Source organism: Neopelma chrysocephalum, unplaced genomic scaffold (genome assembly GCF_003984885.1).
Source record: "Neopelma chrysocephalum unplaced genomic scaffold, ASM398488v2 Primary Assembly neopelma1_59, whole genome shotgun sequence".
Taxonomy (NCBI): domain Eukaryota; kingdom Metazoa; phylum Chordata; class Aves; order Passeriformes; family Pipridae; genus Neopelma; species Neopelma chrysocephalum.
This window is the reverse complement of record NW_020897714.1, coordinates 2,247,503-2,261,980: the sequence shown is the minus strand read 5'-3', so window position 1 is coordinate 2,261,980 and position 14,478 is coordinate 2,247,503. Positions and strand designations below refer to the sequence as shown.

General features: G+C 39.0%; 1 protein-coding gene across 8 annotated transcripts in view; it reads right to left on the bottom strand.

Moving 5' to 3' along the window:
- The window catches only part of CNOT2 (CCR4-NOT transcription complex subunit 2), an 86,156-nt gene that overhangs the window by 51,521 nt on the left and 20,157 nt on the right, over positions 1-14,478 (bottom strand). For 2 of the 8 annotated variants that reach the window (XM_027679703.1, XM_027679702.1), the window contains exon 1: positions 12,452-12,543. The exons of the other annotated variants lie outside the window; for them this stretch is intronic. The gene's annotated coding sequence lies outside the window, so the exon portion shown is untranslated. Of the gene's footprint in view, positions 1-12,451; positions 12,544-14,478 lie in introns of those variants that run through there. 8 annotated transcript variants of the gene reach the window in all.

Below are 14,478 nucleotides of genomic sequence, written 5' to 3'. Positions count from 1 at the left end.
GGAGGTGCTCCAGGCGCCGGAGCTGTGGCCCCTGTGGTCCATGGTGAAGACCATGGTGGAGCAGCTGTGCTCCTGCAGTTCATGGAGGAGCATCGGGGTGCAGAAACCCACCTGCAGCCCATGGAGGAGCCCATGCTGGAGCAGGTGGATTAATGAAGGAGGCTGTGACCCCGCGGGAGGCCCAGGATGGGGCGGGGTCCTGCCGGGGACCTGCAGCCCATGGAGAGAGGAGCTCACGCTGAGCAGGCTTTTCCCGGATAGGACTTGGGGCACCTGTGGAGACCCACGTTGGTACGGCTCATTCATGAAGGACTGCACCCCATGGAGGAGTGACCCACAGGACAGCAGTCTGGGAAGAGCTGCTGCCTGAGGGATGGACTCACACTGGAGAGGTCCATCAAGGACTGTCTCCTGAGGGAAGGACCCCACGGGAGCAGGGGAAGGACTCCTCTCCCTGAGCAGCGGCAGAAACAACAACTGACTGCAACCCCCATTCCCCGTCCCCCTGCAGCACTGGGGGGGAGGAGGGAGAACACGGAAGGAAGGAGGGGTGGGGGGAAGGTGTTTTTAAGATTGTTTTATTTCTCACTCTTTGGCTCTTATCCTGTTGGTAACAAATTTAAGTACTATCCCCACTTTGAGTCTGTCTTGCCTGTGAAGGTAATCAGTCACTGACCTCTCCCAGCTCTTATCTCAACTCATGAATCCTTAGCTGTTTTTTTAATCTGTCCAGTTGCAGAGGGAGACTGAGAGATTGGCTTTAGGGGGTACCTGGTATGCAGCCAGGGTCAACCCACTACACCATATTTTCCTAAGGTTCCTTACCTCAGAAAAGCAGCAAAATTATAAAGTAGTTTTACTAACTAATTTCTATATGCTTATTCTACAAAATTTTTTCTTCAGCCTTAAGAAACACAAAAAAACCACTTCACTGAAATTATTCCCAAAGCACTGACATTGCAGGGGACCTATTCAAGGAGACTACCACCAAACATGGCCTTGAGTGTCTGACGAAAGCAACCAAGTTGCCCAGGCCCACAGCAGTTAGCTATAAAAATACAAATTATACCACTTAAATCTTACTGGTAGAATCCTTCCACCTGAAAAAGTACTGGATCCTTCAAGGACTCTAACACTGTAGGATAGAAAACTTTACAGTTTCCAAAACTCCCTTCTGCGTAGATTCTAAATTCACCTCATATTCAGTAATGCTTAAAAGTCTTAAAATGTTATGATTTCAATTCTACCATCCTACACTTGACAATATTACATACTTCTTCTAACATTGTAATCATTCAGACTGTAATAAATTTATTTTATTTCATTCAATTCAGACTTGCTACACATGGAACGGCTCTTTCATCCTGTCTTATAAACCTATTGGTGGGAGCATGCACCATAGCTGACATGTAAATATAACAAAATCATAAGAGAAATTAGAGAGAAAGGGTTATATTCTTTTCCTGAATAGATATTACAAACTTAATCACAGCATAAGCAACTGGTGCTAGGGTATAATCAGTAAATAAGTGTCATAATAATTCCAACACAAAACTAGATTCCCCCTTTGTTTTGCAAGAAGGGAAAAGGCTTGGGTTGCAAAGCCTCTCTATGCAGTCACAGAAGGAGCTGGGTTTCTTTCAGCTCCTCCCTCTTCTCTCTTTACAGCATCAACACCAAAGAAGCTTTCTGTTCAGTTCCAATGGAAGAAAGGCATCTCATGCCATTATAATGCAATCTTTATCAGACAAATTAAAATAGCATTGATGAAATTCCAAAACACTCCAGCCTCATTATCCCTACAACAGGGATTGATAAAGCACAAGTCGGACCTTACTCAAGTAACAAAATATATATGACTGAAGAGCATTATAGACAAACCAAATTGGAAATAAATACATTTGAATGAGAAAAATGCCAATCTTCATGTTGTTACATATGTCTATAACGTTATATTGAGAAGACAACATGCTAATACAAATATTGGTCTATTTCAGCCATACAAACACAAACTCTATTCTGATTAAAATCACCATAATTCCACCTCATTACAGGGCTTTTGCTCTCCAAGTTTTATGGGAAATGAGAATTCTTTGGCCCAAAGGCTGTGCATTAAACTGTATTCTTCTTTTCCAAACCAGATGTTAATTTGTTGATTAAAAATTTTGCAGGAAACGTTACATTCTCCATAGCAAACAGTTACCTCATACTCAAGAGAAGCTGACAGCTGCTACCATGTCCTGCATGGTAGTTCTTGGCTTCTGCTGAGCCTTCACTTCTCCAGAGGGTGGGAGCCAGTATTTACTGGGTAACACCATTAATGGCTCTCAGACCCAGGAGAGACCTTACACAGCCACCCTGAGGAACCTATTCCACCACCTGACCATACTTATCCAAATTCCCTCCAACCTCCTGAAAACCCTTTTATACAAAACATCCTGATGATCTTGCCTCTTCCCAGAGGGCAAAGAACAGCTTTCCCTCTCCCTTTCCTTCGGTGCTTGTGAGGCATGGTATTGTACTTGTTCCCAGCAGAGAACAGCTCTGTTCTTCTGGTCCATTCTGCTAGAACCATTCCTTTTAGTACTGTAAGTACAGTACTCCACATGAGGTCCTAACATCTTTGAATGCAGCAACAGTATTTCACTACTATTTGGACACAGGCTTTCATGTGAATACATCTTGGAACAGTGTCAGCTTTTTCTCTCCTTCAACAACATACAGCAGATTTGAATGTCTTACTGCTCACTACAAGCATTACATCCTTTCCTGCTAATTGATCAGTACTCCTCATCACATATTTTTACTGTTTGGCATTTCCGTATTTGCCTTTTTATGCAAAACGGGTACATTTACTTTCTATTCTATCCAATAATTCAGGAAAGTATAGACAAGTACTAGGCTCAAGAAAATGTATATGAAACCTGAAGTTTCCCTACAGTTTCACAGTGAAGTACTCATACTACAGTTTTCCAGACAACTGATTAAAGCTTCAGTCTAGGACACACCTCCTTAGCTAAGTTATGTAGGCCATACCAGGGTATGCCAAAAGCTCTTCTTAAAATACACGGTATCTACTGCTTCTACTCTAGTCAAATCTTCTGCTCCACCACCAGAGAACATCATTGCTTCAGCACAGTTTGATTTTGTACAAAATCTCTTTCAAAATAAGCTTCAAGACTAATCCTCAATCCAATTCCATCTACAATCTCAGCTTTGCAAACCTTAACCAAGTCACCAACCCTCCATTTTTACTAACTGAAAAAAAAATTGGTAAATACTTAAAAAGCTTAACAACAACAAGAGAAAGAAGACAATACACTCTAAGAAGCATCTTATTTGAAAAGAAAGTAAGACACAGAGTGGAGGTCACAGAAGAATAAAAACAATTTAAGCAAAAAAAAAAGAGAAAATGGCTATTAGCTTAAGATTTGACAAAAATCACAAAAAATCCAAAATTTTCTCAAACAACAGCTTCTCTTTCCCCCCTCCTCTTTGATTTTCAGAAATACTATGCAGTATTCACATTGACACAGATCCACTTGGAAATTAAGACAAGATAGCTTGGACAAGTGTCTCCATACAAAAAAATCCTAGGTAAAAAAAACCAGAAAATACACATGGTACAGGCCAGAAAAAATTGAAAAATATTTCTTCAAGCATTCCAAACTTTAATACAAGTTAATGCAAAGCTAAAACAAAGATGCCTCTGACATCGAGACCTGAGGTCACATACAACAAGGACAAATGGAAATATTTCACTATTGGAAAGATTTAATTATTTAATTTACAAATTCCAGTAAAAATGTCAAAACAGTGTTTATACTAAAAAACATTAAAATACACATGTCATTTTGCAAAATTTCCTCTATGCTAAGCTTGGATACAGCTTTTTATATTCTGCTTCTATTTGTGATACATGAGTTTAATATTTGCATTTTGAATACTGGACAAAGTTGCCTGCCATTTTTCCTGTAGAAGACTTACTTTGAAAAATATTTTCTCTGTAGTCTCATACTCATTAGTCTTGACTGATGGACAATTTCATTATTTTTAATTTTCATTTGCTTTTGTCATAGTTGAAAATTAAATTTATTCCAACATCTTTCTTCAAATTCAAGTATTCTTATACTGCTTTGACTTTACATACTTGAATAACCTTCATCTGATCAGTGATTCTAATCCCAACTATTTTTGGTCATTTTCAGGAACAATCTGTTGAGAATTTTTTTTTTCTTACACAGAAATAGCACTCTCATCCTGTGTGTACTAATGCACAAATAAAAAGAAAAGGTTTCTCTAGGTAATAAGCCCTTTTGTACGTTCCACCAAACCAAGCAAGTCTGCAGCACAGGTTCTTTGCCAGCAACTGAAAAGCTAAGAAACAGCTGCATGAAGAATCCTGCTTTCAAAAACACTTAGGCTTGCCTTACAGACAGGCAAGAGAAGTGTCAGGGGAGGAATCACTCCTGGCGTGATCTCAAGCCACTGACTATAAAAGAAGTTTAAAGAGGTAGATTTCAAACTTGTTCCTAGTAGTTAAATAAAAGTGAGGCAGACCTACTCACTGGATCTCATCGAGCATATTTCACATTTCCTCTGATCTTACTGATTGAAACAAAGCCAATAATCCTAAAATTGTCACACCAGAATTCCAATGGCTCATGCTAAAGAGAATGCCATCATTTTATTCGTCACACGCAAAAACAACCACCAGCTAAAATGAATGACTAATTAATCAAGCACAATAAATTAAACTAAAATTTACCACTTGCTGTATTTATCTGCAGCTCACTTATTTATGCTCTCACATACTTTATTTCAACTGCATCTTGCACTCATCTAAAATGGTTCTAAATTGACACTAGTATCTCAGGATGCAGCAGTTGAAGCCTAAAGTAGAACAGGCATCAGTAAGCTGCGCTTAGAACAATTAAAAATTATTTACAAACTACTCAAACATGCAGAGCTTTGGCAGGAGCACAAAACAACTGCACAAAAGGCAGTTAACAGAAAACAAACATTGAACATAAAGGACCAGTAATCTTGAATGATCTTTTACACAGACACCACCTCTATTAACTTGAGTAGGAGATTGCTCTCAAAGCAGAACCACCTACGTGACTCAAGTGTCACACTTAGTAAGTGTAGATGCATAGAAATATCCAAATTAGGCTCCTAAAACTTCCTATTATCCAGGTAAAATTAAGTAGGGAAAAAGAAATACTTGGAGCTTGTTCTCGTCTCAGTTTCCCCTTTAACCACCTCACAAAATAAAATCAAAAAGATCATTTTTTCTTTCCATACATAAATCCAAAATACAATAACAGTTTCCATTCAGAAAAAAGTCACATCTGACTATTATGACGAAAAACAATGCAGGATTATTAATTACTAGCTTTAACATATTAATGGGCAGATATTCCTAAAACACTCACACTTCCGTATACTTTTCTGTCTAGTTTACTTGTAAAAACAAAATAAACCTCTCTACTTGGCACCTTACAACCACATTCTTGTTCACTTGCATCACCCAGATGACTTAACAACTCTAGCAGAAAAAAGATTATCATTTCACCAACTTAGGGGGCAGGGGTATAACAATCCATAGATCAAGATACAAACACACACACAAATATGTGTGTACCTGCAGATCTCAATAAAAAAGTCTCCCTACGGACAACAGATTTCAAAAGCTTTATGAATAGGTAGAAGTTTGTTTTTCTTTTTAATTTGATAATATAACACTCCTATAATGTAAGCTTTCTTTTATCCCTCCTGCCCTGAAAAGATCATACAAGAGCAATGGAACAGTATTCAAAGTCATAAAACCTAAGATGATATTCAGTTTATTGCTAACAATATTCGCACATTCAATCACATTTCTCAACTTGCTTCTTTCAAATTTCTTCATTAGCTTGTATGATTTGACAATTCCTTTTCATCTTTTACTTGTAATTCTTCCTCATACTGGACCTCTGACAACATAACTTTAAAATCCACATCTCTTACCTGTGTACAAACTCACGTCTTTCTCAGTATCTGGGATGGCATATACAGAGGACTTCATCTGGAGAGTCAATTTCCAATAGAAAGAATACCTACTTCTAATAAAGATGACTAAAAATTATGAAACATTCATTTAATTAGATTTCAAATTGCCAAAGATCATCTAAACAGATAAAAAAGTGCAGGTAAACGTCACCACAAAAATCTATAAAACTACAGCATTCCAAAGACACTGGCTTGGTCTACATTGCACAGACATAACACAGGCTCCCCACTATGAGCAGTGGTAAGAATGAACACCAGGAGTCTCTTTGGACAATACGCTAGCAAGAAAACATTCTTCATGTGGTATACAGGGAAAAGTGTGAAAAGTGGTTAAATTGACATCACTGTAACAATACTGAGCCATTCCCAGCGCTGAAATAACCTAAAATGTGAATAAATATGCGTGTACAAGGAACTTCAAATGGGTATGTGGTCCAAAAAAAAAAAAAAAAGTAACTGTCTGGTTTGGGCCAGTATAGGTAAGTATTTATAATGTCAATTAAATTACACAAGTTCCTGTTGATATTACATGGTTTTATGGCCCCATATATCTCTTCTGCTACATGGAATTACAGCTACCCAAACCATTCAACTGTTTTTCACTGGTTCTCTGATCAATAAAGGATATTTCAAAATATTCATTGCAGGTGATCACTACTTTAATCCCAAATTTTAATTCAAGAAACATTAAATGAATATTATTCTAATAATTGGAAGATAGTACTGCTGAAAAAAGGAAACGGAAAAGTATCTTCAGGTTTCCAACAATAGGCAGAAGCAGGTCCAAACAGGAGCATGGACAGTACTTAAAAGAGCGATCAACCTTCCCACTGGTCTAAGGCAAATTTTGACCTTGCTGTGCTAAGGGTCAAATTTGGCCCTGCTGCACCCTAAGGTGTTCAAATCCCAACACACACCACTGCAGCACTAACACAGAGAGAACTGATATTTCAAGAATTATTCCCTGAATGCATAACAGAGATGACAGATCTATCTGTAGATGTCTACCTTACAGGTCCAAATCTCCCACTCACCATCAAAGCCGTGAAGTGAGTCAGACTTTTGCTAAGGTACTCACAACACCCAGAGAACAACTAAAGGTACACTCAACCTGACATGTTAAATTATTTTGTCCTGCTGAACATCACGTGACTTCACAACATTTTTTTCAATATTGCTATACTGTAATGATACAAACCATCATTGTTACCCAAAGACAGCAAGATGTCAGCCACTCCACTTCACTGACCAGCTCCAGAAAGATGATGTGACATTTCTGTTTCACTGGGATGAGCAACTCTAAAGTGCAAGACCTTAAGTAAACCTAATCCAAATTAAACTTTACAATGGAAGGAGTAACCCACTACGAAGACAATCTAAGGGCCTTACTCTAGGTAGCAGGACAGGCATCTAGAGCAAGACTTAATAGTTCTGAGGACACCAAGGCAGAAAACTCTTCACAGACACTGTGCCCAAAATCATCCCAGTCAGTTGCATCCAACTGTATAGGATATATGCATAATTTCTGGGCACTGTGCCTGAAGTTTAGTCTTCCAGTAAGAAACAAACCAGCGACGCTTCAAGTTGACACTACAGTTTCTTGAGTCTCAATCAAAAGACCTCTATTCCATTATTATGAAGAGAAAGGAGATAAGATCACCATACCTTAGTGCCACAAAGAAGCCAATCAATCACGTATTTTACTGTTAGCAGATCTGCATCATTTAAAAAAAAAAGATACTTCCTCTGTGACACTCACTTCCATATTTCCATTGCAGTGTTTTGAAACTGAGAGACACCAATTTCTTTCCTGAATGGCCAAGAGAAGAGCCAGTCCCAAAGCCTGAAGGAAAAGGGGGTGGAGAAGATGAATGCTTAAGAATATTCCTCCATCTTTCTCCTCCTTTTTGATATTAGAAAAACAGGCCATAAAAAATACTTTCTCTCTGCAGTGCAATGAAACTTTCAGTAGGATACAGCAAAATTCCATACTGACTGCAGAAAGGGAAAGGTAGTGAATGATGAGCTGCAGGACAGTAGTTGCAAGACTGGTAAGACTTGCGGCTAGTGCACCAAGAAAAGGAGAGAGCTTGTTGTGGGTTTGGGTCGTTTGTTTGTTTGTTTGTTTTTACTTTAGTGAAGGAAACTGAAGGCAGGGAGGACAAAGCAGGCAATATGAACCTGCTGGGATACCTACAGTGACAGTCACAGAGTGAATATAGATGGGTCATTGGAACTGGAGGTAACACTTGTGAAGACTTCAACTCTGACTATATTTCTGCAAGTCTGAGAAGAGACTGAAAAACTGAAATCGAGGACTCCAAGCAATGCAAAAGCCACCTTAGGGATAAAAAAAAAAAAAAAAAAAAAAGGCTCAGTAGACATCACTGTCAGCTAGAAACTCTGACAAAATGAAAGACCATCTGTTTTCAGGTCAAACAGCACAGGTTTATTAAAAGGCAGACCTTCTACAACAGATACAAGTGTTTTGGCAAAACACAGGTATATTCCTGCCTATCAAAACTTCTCTGATTTTGTCAAGACAGCCAGACATGAAGGCAACACCAAAAAGATCCTCCTAGAAGCCTGGAACTCCTGACCTTCCTTTCCCAACAGCAGAAGAAGCAGAAGTCAACAGTGAAGCACAGCTGTGCTTTGGTAACACCTACAGGTAAGAACAACTTAGCTACTGCAGAGCATGTGTTGGGTTGTGGGATGCTTCTCTTCCCTACTGCTTCTAATACACAGGACATTGCAGTGTGGGCAGCTAAATCCTAGAAGTAAAGCCACTGTCGTACTAGCACCTGCAGATGGTACTCTCTCTGATGGACAAAGACGGCTGAAGACCTGCATTGTCTTACAAAGTTATTTTATTCCCAAAAGACGTGGGGAAGACAGAGATCCATTAGAGTACCCTACAAATCCACAGCCTGGAGCACATGCCCAGACCAGTTAAGTTAGCAAGCATCCACCTCATCTGCTGTTAAAGAAAGAGAGAAAGAGAAGCTTTTGCACCTAGCCACCATCTTTTGGGCCTGCCCTACACTACACACAGCTTAAAGAGTCCATAAAGCCACTACCACAGATACCAATGACAAATAGAGCAAGTAGATTTAAAGGCCAGAAACTGAGTAAAAAACTGCACAGCTCAGGGAAAAACAAAAATAGTAAAGTGTTGTCAGCAAACAGGGGAGGGCACCAAGAATACTCCAGCTAAATACCACTTACAAATAGAAGAAATCTCTAATTCAAATAGCTGTGTGCATACAAGGATCTCTGTGTGAACACACATATGACTCCAGCCTCAAAGGTAAAACAATCCTCTCATCGGTTAAAAACCTGCAATAGAGTATAGGTAAAGCAGTATTACATTCGATAACGTGTTTGGGCAAATAACAAGTTAACCAAGTATTTCTCCAACTTTTGGATGCAGGATCCGAGCCCCAGCTTTGGAGCACAAGCAGCATTTGGCACAGCATGTGCAGAAACAGAATGGAGACAATGCCAACAGCGACAACTCAGCCTCTGGACACTGGGAGTTCAGCACATATCTGAGCACATCTGCATTATTCCTGCTTTTTTGTCTGAAGTTGATCTGAAGCGAAGTCAATTAACAGACAAATTGAATTTCATTCTATTTCATCTAATGGATTATAACTTCCTCAATTTTTCTTCTACTTAACTCTTCAAGCATTGTATGTTTATATGGAGCTATAAACACACATGTGCTAGTCTAGCACAATCAGGCACTGATGCAGAACTATTTCGTTTAATTTACTCAAACAACATAGCCCAGACATGGGCAACTTTTTTCTCCAATCACTCCATTTAACTCAACACTACAGACAATATCCCATGAATGTTTCAAGCATTTTATCCACTGCTATTTAAATGGATATTAGATAACTCCAAAATGCCCTTACTTTTAGACTGTCAGTACAGCAATTTTACAGTAATGTAGCAAGAACATATATCCTAAGTAGAACTTACTATTACAAGGATAAGGAGACATGCCTTCACCCTCAATATACACATACTCCTTAGAAAGACTACAGGACATGACTTCAATAAATACCCACTGCAGACTTTACTAAAAATACAAAATAGTGGCTTATGCAGTTGTCAGCTCTGCTTGCAAACAAATGCCGAATCATCGGGGAAAGTTAACTCAAAATATTGTTAGGCTTTTTGCTTATTTGGTTTGAGAATACTTTGCAGATCACTGGTTTCACTCTCACTGGCCCCTACCTGGTTCATCCATGGTTTCTGTTCGCTGCTTATGAAAGGAACAGGGGGGGTGTTTGGAGCAGGGGAAGTAAAGATTCTCTTGCAGCTTGTAGTGAAAACATGGTGAAGTAGGCTCCTTTGCTTGCCATGGGGCTCGCTTTCTAGGCTAAGAACTGAAACGTGCTGGTTTCAGCTGGGGCAGTTAATTGTCTAAAAAGGACTGTTGTGGTTTAACCCCAGCCAGCAGCCGCTCGCTGGCTTACCCACCAGCAGCCGCTCGCTCAATGCTAAGAGATAATGATATTTATTTAAATATAAAAATATATACAGTATTTTAATAAGTTTAATAAGTTTTCCTAGTAGTTTCATCCCCAGGCTGCCTCATATTCCAATACTTCTTGCCATGTATTTGCTGGCCTTTCATCTCTTAAAAATAGCTACTACACAGAAGAGCAAATCCCAGGTTTATACTTTCTACCGAAGGCACTGAGTTGCCTCCTTTATTCCCTCACTACGGATAGAATGCAAGGAATGCACCTTCTGCCTCTTCATCTAAAGTTTGAGAAGCAAGACTAACAGAACTTACTATAAAAACTACTATTCTTAGAGAAATAAATTCTACATGTCTATTATAATGGATAGTCAGCCTACAGCAGCCAAGAGCTAGACCTAGGACTTGCTACTATAAAGGTGGAAGGGTTTGGCTCCTGGAAACAGACATACTGAAAGAAGGTAAGTAATTTGACTGCTGGGAAACATCAGAAAACTACCTTTGGATAAGACAGGCACATAGATAAAAACTGAACAAAAACAAAATAAAAAAACCTAAGAGGCATGCAAGATCACAGATTTGAAGTTTCTCCTCCACAACATTTATTTTACCATTAGCTCACTTTGCAGATTCATCCTAACTGAACTGTTCTATTTTGGGTTAGTAGCTTTTGTAAAAAGGTAATACTGACACAGAAAACAGAAGCCTCCTAACCATTTGCTTACCGGCACGATAATTAAGCAGGCATCAAAGGCAGAACAAAAAAAAAAAAAAAAGGCAGAAATTATTCTGGAAACGTTGTGCAAAAGAAGTACACATGCTACAGACAGTTACAGAAATGGGCATCCTATACAGAAAGAATCTTGGACTTCACCTCGACTCAGTCAATTTCAAATGGATCCTCTGTGAAACTCACATTAGTCACACCAGGAACAGATGCACATCATCTTACTTCAATGACATGTTTAAACTAGTTGGCGAGCCAAGATCTTGCTCCATCTATAACCTCCAAAATCTAATTTTGTGAGTAGAATCAAGAACACTAATTGCTTCCTACATGAGGCTTAAGCTGGAGAGAAACCCAGCGAACTCCCTAAAATATCCTTTTAGAAACTTTTTTCTGTCTTTCCCTGATGTAGCAGTTCTCTTTAATTCAGCTGCCTTGCTGGAAATCAGAGATAACTTTTAGAGCCTAAGGCAGTACGCAAGCCTGTCTAGCAATGAACAGTGAAAAAACAACTTTCCACGTTTATCAGAGCAGGCTCTGCCAACCAACTTCTCCATTGGTTCTCACAGCAACTTTCTAGCCAGTTTACCAACTGGCAGGATCTCCTGGGTTTATGTTAGTTACTCACTTCCCCGTCTTACAGGTACCTGTGCTGGCAGGCCATTGTTTGCCAGGAGGCATTTATGAATGAAGGTGAAAAAAGGAAGCGCAAAGCTTTTTGTGGTAGTGATGAATAGTTTGCTCAGACAGAGCTGTAACAAAGCTATTGCTCTGAAGCTGACATTTCACTCAGAAGGCTGACACCACAGAATAGCTTTATTTTGTTCTTCCATAATCTCCAGCACCTTGCATAAATGCCTTGTACCTCTTGCTTCCAAGACAGAAAAAACATGACACTGTTCTGAACAGCCCACCATGTCCAAAACCTTAATTTCCAAGCTTTTTCTAAAATCTCTCCATCTAATGCTTTTCATTTCTGTGATGGGTTGACTTTGTCTGGATGCCAGATGCCCACCAAGTCGCTCTATCACTCTTCCTTCCCAGCTGCACAGAGGAAAGAAAATAAGACAGAAAACAGCTCATAGGCTGAGATAAGGCAGTTTACGACAGCAAAAGTGAAAGTTTGTGTGTGCACAAGCAAAGAGGAAAGAAAACTCAAAATTATTCTCTACTTTCCATCAGCAAGCAATATCCAGCCACTTGCCAGGAAGCAGGGCTTCAGCAAATGTAGCGGTTGTTTCAGAAGGCAAACACTGTAAATAACAAATGTTCCCCCTTCCTCCACCTTTCCTTGGCTTTTATACCTGAGCTGATGTCATATGGTATAGAATATCCCTTTGGTTAGTTCAGGTCAGCTGGCCTACTTGTGTCCCCTCCCAGGATCTTGACCACCCCCAGCCCCCTGATGAGGGGGAATGTTGGAGACAGAGCTGATGCTGTGCCAGCTCTGCTCAGCAGTAGCCAAAACACCGGTGTGTTATCAACACCTTTCTAGCTACCAATGCAATGCACAGCACTGTGAGGGCTGCTGTGGGAAAATGAACTCCATCTCAGCCAGATCCAATACAACTTCCCACAGAAAACACCTTTTGCAGGCTATGAATGGTAACGCCGGCATTTTTAAGAAATGGTAGATAAGTAAAAATAATTCTGAGAGACAGAGTTTACTCCTCTATGCCCTTGGAATTGTGAGCTGCAAGACCAGCTGCAAGGAATCAGAGAAATCACAGAAACAAAGAACAGCTTTATGACTTCCACTTTATAAACCCTTATGCAGTATTTCAGAGGACACCCTCCTTCCAGTCTTGTATGATATCTGTTTATCAAATGTTAGTACCTTCCAGGACACTGATCTCCAAGACAGGAGATTCAGAATCTGCTCTCCCTCTCCTAATTTGGCCGCAGCAGTGAATCCCCGGATCTGGACATTTACTTTCCATAATAACAACCCGATGGCAAGATCCTTGGAGCTAGCTGAGGGAAGCTAGACTTCATGCCTAAGTAACACCTGCATTAACCCCTTAACGGCAACATCATTTACTTAGAGGGCTAACAGAGACGTTAGAGACATTACTTAGCAAGTCCATCAAGTAGTTTTAAGCACCCCAATAACCCAAAGTGATCACTTAAAAAAGGTGCACTTTGAAAAAAATAGAAGATGGTACTCTCAGTCTCCTATCTGGACACAAGCTAAAGATATTTTTAAGTGGGTATCATGCTTTTAATTTTGGTGTATTTCCCATGAGAAGGTTCTATAAGAAGAAGTTCACTTGACAACTGCTTACTAAATTCTGAAAAAATGCAAAATGTACCATAGCCAATCTGAGGTTATATCAACTCTCAAAACAAATCTATATGTTAAAAAAAAAAAACCAAAACAACCCATAACTAGAAAAACCCCAACTGACCAATTCTGGAACACATACCTGATGGCATATTAGTTTGGAGATTGCAATTCATGTTTGCAAAGCAAGAATAAACACATACTTTTCACTACAGAATTAACAAACATAGAAAAAAAAAATCCAGATATCTCCAGACTTCTCTGTAACGTGATGAAGACACACACACAAAATGAATCATCACTATTGTATCTATTAACTGCAAGACTGAGAAACTATAGGTTTTAATACTGAAATTAAATCCAGTGTCAGAAAGGTTGACACTTAATAGAAAAGGAATTTCACCTTTTAAAAGAACTGGCCCTTCAAGAATCTTCAAAATCACAAGAAATGTAAGTTAAAATTTTTAACTCAAGTATGAAAGAGTGTCATGATCTTTTCTAATTGGCATAGTTACTATTTAATGTTATTTAGTAAGGTTCCAAGGTAAAAAAATTCTTTAAGAAAAAGTTTTCAATAAGATACAATTAACCCATTCATACTTTTCTTTCAGAGTAAAGCGTTCTGAAATTATGACCAAACATTCCAAGATAAAAGCCTAAGTGAAAGAAATTGTTTCAGTAGTTTACTCCTTTGAAGTGCATCATGATCAACACGTATCAGTTACAAGATGTATATGGGAGTAATACATTTCTGCTGCTCTAACAGATGCTCCCTTTAACCATTTTCATATCTCTTTTTAGAAAAATTAGACTTTACAATTACATTTCTTACTGATCCAGAACTCTTCTTCTTTAAAAACAATTGCAAGTAAATGTTTCTAGTAAGTCCATCAGTTTATATAAGTCCATCATCAT